Source organism: Myotis lucifugus, unplaced genomic scaffold, assembly GCF_000147115.1.
Source record: "Myotis lucifugus unplaced genomic scaffold, Myoluc2.0 scaffold_136, whole genome shotgun sequence".
NCBI lineage: Eukaryota > Metazoa > Chordata > Mammalia > Chiroptera > Vespertilionidae > Myotis > Myotis lucifugus.
This window is the reverse complement of record NW_005871184.1, coordinates 1,963,873-1,971,178: the sequence shown is the minus strand read 5'-3', so window position 1 is coordinate 1,971,178 and position 7,306 is coordinate 1,963,873. Positions and strand designations below refer to the sequence as shown.

General features: G+C 42.7%; 2 pseudogenes; both read left to right on the top strand.

Moving 5' to 3' along the window:
- Window positions 1-1,818: 1,818 nt before the first annotated feature.
- On the top strand, window positions 1,819-2,178 carry LOC102442576 (annotated as a pseudogene).
- A 4,431-nt stretch (window positions 2,179-6,609) lies between these two features.
- LOC111827144 lies at window positions 6,610-6,709 on the top strand (annotated as a pseudogene).
- The last annotated feature ends 597 nt before the right edge of the window (window positions 6,710-7,306 follow it).

Below are 7,306 nucleotides of genomic sequence, written 5' to 3'. Positions count from 1 at the left end.
AAATGACATAGTGGTGAGCTCTCTGGATTTTCTTTTTGCATCATCTCAGATTTGGAGCAGAAGCTAGCTATCCAACAATATCAATTGCTGCAACAAACACCTATCCTGTGTAGCCAAAAAAAACAGAAGAGGGGCAGCCAATCAGGAGCAATACTTTTAGACAATAACTACTATCCTCCAGCCAAACACCACAGAAAACCTCTGATCCCACTCCCACTCGTGCCAGAAAGGGCTGAATGAGAATTCTAGACTTCTAGCCTCATCAGGATGTAATGAAGCACTATAGCACCCCTCCAGGTATAAGAGAAAGCCAAGTAAAGAGCTGGTACTTTCATCCTTGCTGGCTGATAGTGAAGCCCATTCATTGTGATGACAATAGCTACTATGTGGAAAGCCTACCTCTAAGTAACCTAGGTGTCTGTAGAGACCATGGTAGAGCCAGAAATCCCAACTTGCTGAGCAGTAAGAAAGAATACCACTATTGTTGGATATCAACAGAGGCCAAGTGGAGAATCTGAGCTTCTCTCTCCACCTGACATGAAGTTGTAATGAGGTAAAGCCACCCTTCCCCTGCTGGAATAATATCCCAAAAAGTGAGTTAAAATAAGATACAGTATACGAAACATAATATAAAAATGACCAGATTTCAATAAAAAATTATTCATCATACCAAGAACATATTAAAGAACTAGAGGCCCAGTGCATGAAATTCATGCACAGGGTGTGTGTGGCAGGGGTCCCTCAGCCCGGCCTGCACCCTCTTGCAATCCAGGACCCTTCGGGGGATGTCCGGCTGATGGCTTAGGCCCGCTCCCTCTGGGGAGCAGGCCTAAGCCAGCAGTTGGACATTCCTCTCACAGTCTCGGACCCCTCACTCTTACCGCTCACCTGCTTGCTGCTCCTTAGTGCTGCCACGGAGGTGGGAGAGGCTCCCGCCACCACCGCTGTGCTCGCCAGCTGTGAGCCCGGCTTCTGGCTGAGCACCCTGACCACCAGGGGGCAGCTCCTTTGTTGAGTGCCTGCCCCCTGGTGGTCAGTGAGTGTCATAGCGACCAGTCGTCCACTGTTAGGTCAATTTGCATATTAGGCTTTTATTATATAGGATTATACACCAAATTCAAATGGAGTTTATCCAGTGATACAAGGCTGGTTCAATAGTTAAAAAATCAATCAATGTAATCCACCATATGAGCAGTCTAAGGAATAAAACTCATGTATCATACTGACTGATTTAGAAGCATTTTACAAAAGTTAACACCAATTAATGATCTTTTAAAACCCTTAGAAAAATAAGAATAGAGAGAAACTTCCTAAACTTGATAAAGAACATCTACAAAAATCCTATAGCTGACATGATACTTAAAGGTAAAAGACTGAAATCTTTACCTCTTAGATTAGGAACAAGGCAGGGATGTCTGCTACCATAACTTTAATTCAAGACAGTGCTGGAAGTTCAAGTCAGTGCAATAAAATACTGGTAGGAGGGGTAGAGACTCAGAATGGGTAAGTCCTACATCAACAGTGTAGCAATCAAGATACAGGAGAGAAATCTCAGCAGAGAAGACTCCTCCCTCCCTGAGTACTAGCCCCATAGGAGGTCCCAAACCCAGGGTTCCAGTACCAGGAAAAGAAGTCCCAACAATTTCACGTTGTGAAACCCAGCAGGGATTGTGTCCAGTGAAACAGAAGGCTTCTGGAGTCCTAGATGTTCCCCTTAAAGAGCCCATGCTCAGATTTACTTGCTGACAGACTCACTTGATCTGAGCTCCAACACTGGGGCAGCAGCTTACAAAGATCCAGAAACAGAGAAGAACCAAGATGGTGGCATTGGTAAACGTGATACTTGCCTCCCAAAACCACATCAAAATTACAACTAAAATACAGAATAGGCAGTAGGGTTGGGGCCACTGAGGCCGGAAGCAATGCAGGCCATGGCAGGCAGGAGGCTCAGCCATATCTCAGTATTATGAGGACAAGTCGGAGGGCAATACATGCAGGGGGGTGAAGGAGCATTGGAGTGCCTGTCTGCTGCAGTCCCACTGTGTGCTCCAGGAAGGAAAATCCCCTCTGCAATATTTGAAGTAAGGAAACTTCAAAGCTTTGAAATATTTATTTTTTTAATGTAAAAGATCAATGTTGGATGCCAGATCAAGATTCAAAGGAAGAAAAGGATATTGATGAGTATTCTGTTGAAACCAAGATGAATACAACAAGGGATTTCCTCTGGTCATTAAAAAACAGAAATCAAAGTAGAAAATATGCTTTTTTCTAACACCTGTTTGGTCAGACCCTGGAGAGAATGAATGAGCTCTGTTTTTGAATATCTATAAATAATTTTCTTGTTCTAAGTTATTTTTAGAAGAAATTGACCAGTTATGAGCAGGGAGCATAATAAATGCATTTTAAGAATTGTTTTAAAGGCCCGAGCCAGTTTTGCTCAGTGATTAGAGTGTCTGCCAACAGACCAAAGGGCCGTGGGTTCAATTCCTGGGCAAGGGCATGTACCTGGGTTATGGGTTCGCTCCCTGCCCCTGGAAGGGGTGTGGGTGGGAGAAAACCAGGTGATGTGTATATGTCTCCCTCTCTCCCCGCTTCTCCTCCCCCTCCCTCCCACTATCTGAAAAGCATTGGAAAAAATATCCTCAGGTATTTTGTGGGGATTGTGGCTGAGTGACACAGAGGCTCTTGGAGACCCAGGAACTTCCTCTTAAAGGGCTGGCCCATGAACTTACTAGTACTCAGACTTACTCCCTCTGAGTTCAAGTGCTGGGGCAGGAGCCTGGAAGGATCCAGGACCATATAGGGAGGAACTGGGTTGTCTGGCATTAGAGCAAGAACTCGGGGCAGCTTTCTCCCAGACAGGGATGCACGAAGGAGTCATTGTTCCTATGCTGAAACCTTCCCTACCGCAGAGCTGACAACAGGCACCATATATGAGTCTCCAACCTAGTTCACACTGCTTGCCTCAAGCTGGTAAATCCTGAAACCCAGCCCTACCCATTTGCAGCCCCACCCAAGTTGTTTGCTGTGGCTTTTCCATATGGATGGCCTGTCCTGACTCAGGCTTCAGACATTCCTAAAATCTCTGACACAAGCATCAGGGTGCCCCATATCACTCAATAAGAGGCCCCAGACCCAGCACTAGCAGCAGCTTGCCTTGCTTCACAGTTTGGCCTCTCCTAGAAACTTCCAAGCCCAACACAAGTAGCAGCCATCTGCAGATTGCTCTGTATCCTGATGGGTGGCCACAGGCAGGTCACAGGCAGTGGCTGACTTTGCACCTTTTGGGGGGTAGGGAGGAGAGGGGTCAAGAGCCAGTGTACCTGGTGAACAGCTTCAGACTTCACCAGATTACAAGTCTAGGCATCCACGAGTGACACAATCAAGTGGCAGACATAGTGAGCATCAAAGTCCCACTGAAGCAAGTCCTGCTCCATAGGGGTGTCTCCTGCACAGCAGCTCTTCCACTATAGTCACAGCTGTTCCTCACAGCCAATTGACCTGGGGTGAATTCCTCCCAGTGATGCCAATAGCCATCAAGGCTCAACTACAATAAGACAGTGCATACAGCCCACACAGGGGCACATCTAGAGTGCCCAGCTCAGAGGACTGGGGAGGCTGAGCCACTGGGCCCTACAGGACACTACTACACAAGGCCGCTCTACCAATTCCAGGAGACATAGCAGCTCTACCTAATACATAGAAACAGGCACAGGGAAGTAGCCAAAGAAACATGTCACAAATGAAATAGCAGAAAAAATCTCCAGAAAAAGAAGTAAATGAAAGTGAAGCAAGGAAACTATTAGATACAGAGTTCAAAACAATGGTTATAAGGATGCTCAAGGATCTTAATGAGAGCTTCAATGGACTTAGTGAGAATTTCAAGGAATTAGTGAGAACATCAAAGACATGAATAGGACCAGTCAGAAATGAAGGATACACTATTTGAAATAAAGAATAAATTACTAGGAGTCAACAGTAGAATAGAAGATGCAGATAATCAAATCAGTGATTTGGAATATGAAGAAGCAAAAAACACCCAATCCGAAGAGCAAAAAGAAAAATGAATCCAAAAATATGAAGGTAGTGAATGGGAGTGCCAGAAGAAGAAGAGAGAACAGGATATTGAAAATCTATTTAAATAAATAATAACAGAAACCTTTCCCTGCCTGTGAAAGAACTAGACTTACAAGTCCAGAAAGCACAGCAAGTCCCAAACAAGAGGAAACCAGAGAGGCTCACACCAAGACACATCATAATTAAAATGCAAAAGGTTAAAGACAAAGAGAGAATCTTAAAAGAAGCAAGAGAAAAGCAGTTAGTTACCTATAAAGGAGTGCCCATATGACTATCAGCTGATTTTGCAACAGAAACTTTGAAGGCCAGAAGGGAGTGGCAAGAAATATTTAAAAATGATGAATAGCAAGGACCTACAACCAAGATTACTCTACCCAGCAAAGCTATCATTTAGAATTGAAGGTCAGATAAAGAGCTTCACAGACAAGAAAAAGCTAAAGGAGTTCATTGCCATTAAACCAGTATTACATGAAATATTGAAGGGTATTCTTTAAGAAGAGGAAGAAGGGGAGGAGGAAGAGGATGTGGTGAAGGAGAAGGAGGTGGAGGAGGAAGAGGAAGAGGAAGAAATATGAACAATAAAATGGCAATAAATACATATCTATCAACAACTGAAAGTAAAAATCAAAATTATCAAACAAGGAATCTAATGAAGAAAATAAACTGATGAATAAAACAGAACCAGAGGTATAGAAACATGGAACAGACTAAGGAATCTCAGAGTAAAGGTGTGGGGGGAGGGACAGGAAGAGATTAACCAAAGAACTTATATGCATATATTCATTACCCATGGACACAAACAATAGGGTTGTGAAGGCCTGGAGCTGGGTGAGAATTGGACGGAGGGGGGTGTGAGGGGGAAAATGGGGACATCTATAGTACTCTCAACAATAAAGATTTTTTTGAAAATAGCCTCAGAAACAATTGGGAGAAATGAATTGTCCAGCTTCAGGGTGAGCACTGGAGGGACAGCTTTCTCTTAGACAGAAGTGCTGGCAGATATCATTGCTCCTTTATTGAGCACTCCCCCTCCACAGTTCCTGCAGGCACAAGCAGGCCTCAATCCTGAGTGTCCATTAACCTGGTAAAGCCCCACCCTGGTGATTCATTGATCCTGCCCCATCAAACTTACACACCCACCCAAGCTACTTTCAGGGGCTTTTCCATATAAATGGTCCATCTTGGTTAATGCTGCAGACTTTCCTAAAATCTCTCATAGGTTCACAAACCACAAACAAGTAGCATCTGGCCTCAGAATGCCCTGTGCTTCTTGCTAAGTGGCCCCAAGCCTGGCACTAGTGGCAGCTGGCCTCAATTCCAAGCTTAGCCTCTTCCAGGTGCTTCCAAGCACAGCACAAGTGACAACCACCTGCAGATCCCACTTTGCAGCCGTAGGCCATAAACAGGCAGCAGTTGACCTTCACCTGCCCCATACCCCCTACCAAGAGTCCCCAGAATCAACACACCTAGTGGCCAGCTTCAGATTATGCCAGAGCACCACCCAACCACCTCTACAAAGACACACCCAGAAGGGAAACTCAATAGACACCAGGGCCCTCTATGTGAATCCTGCTCTGTGGGATTAGTCCCTGTGTAATAGCTCCTCCCCTGTAGTCACAGCCATTCCTCCTAGTCAGCCAGCCAGAGAATCAATCCCTTCCACTGGCCTGCCAATTGCTGTCAGGGTTCAACTACAACAGGAGGGTGTAACACAGCCCACACAAAGGACACATCTGAAGCATTCGACTCAGGTGACTAAAACCTTCCCTAACCTGCTAAAAGGAAAAGACATACAAGTCTAGGAAGCACAGAGAGTCCCAAACAAGATATATTCAAAGAGTTTCACACCAATACATATCATAATTGAAATGCTAGATGTTAAAGACAAAGAGAAAAAAATCTTAAAAGCAGCTAGAGAAAAGCAGTTACCTAAAAGGGATCCTCTATGAGACTATCAACTGATTTCTCTACAGAAACTTTGCAGGCCATAGGCATTTGGCATTTAATATTCTAGTGATGAAAATCAAGGACCTACAACCAAGATTATTCTGCCCAGCAGTGAGACTATCATTTAGAATTGAGGGAAAGATAAAGAGCTTCCAAGACAAGAACAAGTTTATTACCACTAAACCAGTATTACAAGAAATGTTAAAGGTACAATTTTAAGAAGAAAAAAAATAACAAAAATATGAATACTAAAATGACAATAACTACATACCTAATCAAAAATTACTTTAAATGTATTAAATGCTTTAATCAATTTAATTAAATTGATTGAATTTAATTTAATCAATTAAATTAAATTAAAATGTGGCCCAAACAGGTGTGGTCTAGTGGTTGAGGGTCAACTCATGAACCAAGAGGTTAATGGTTTGATTTCTGGTTGGGCACATGCCTGGGTTGTGAGCTTGATCCCCAGTAGGGGGCATAGAGGAGGCAGTCAATTGATATTTCTCTCATAGATGTTTACACCTCTCTATCCCTTTCCTTTCTCTCTAAAAAGTCAAGTAAAAATATTTTTTAAAAATTAAAGTGCTCACTTTGGCAGCACATATACTAAAATTGGAATGATAGAGATTAGCATGGCCCCTGCACAAGGATGACACAACTTTGTGAAGTATTACATAATTTTATTCCCAATCAAGATGAACCCCAAAAGACCCATACCTAGACACATCATAATTAAAATGGCAAGCCTTAAAGACAAGGAAAGAATCTTAAAGGCTGCTAGAGAGAGACAGAAAGTTACCTACAAGGGAGTTTCCATTAGACTGTCAGCTGGTTTCTCAATAAAACACTTTAGGCCAGAAGAGAGTAACATGAAGTATACAAAGTAATGAAAATCAAGGCTCTGAAATAAAGAGCTTTGCAGACAATAAAAGGCTAAACGAGTTTATTACCACCAAACTAGCACTGCAAACATTTAAAATGACTTGATTTTTAAAGCCAGGTCATAGTTATCTGTAATTAATCTAATTGTCCATATGGCTTTAGATTATTTTCCAATTTTTACAATTTTGAACAATACAATATACACATTCTTGAAAACCTTTCTGCAGATATAAAAATACTTCTAGAGAATCAATTCTTTTTTTTCTTTTTTAAAAAAATATATTTTATTGATTTTTTACAGAGAGGAAGGGAGAGGGATAGAGAGTTAGAAACATCAATGAAAGAGAAACATTGATCAGCTGCCTCCTGCACGCCTCCTACTGGGGATGTGCCCGCA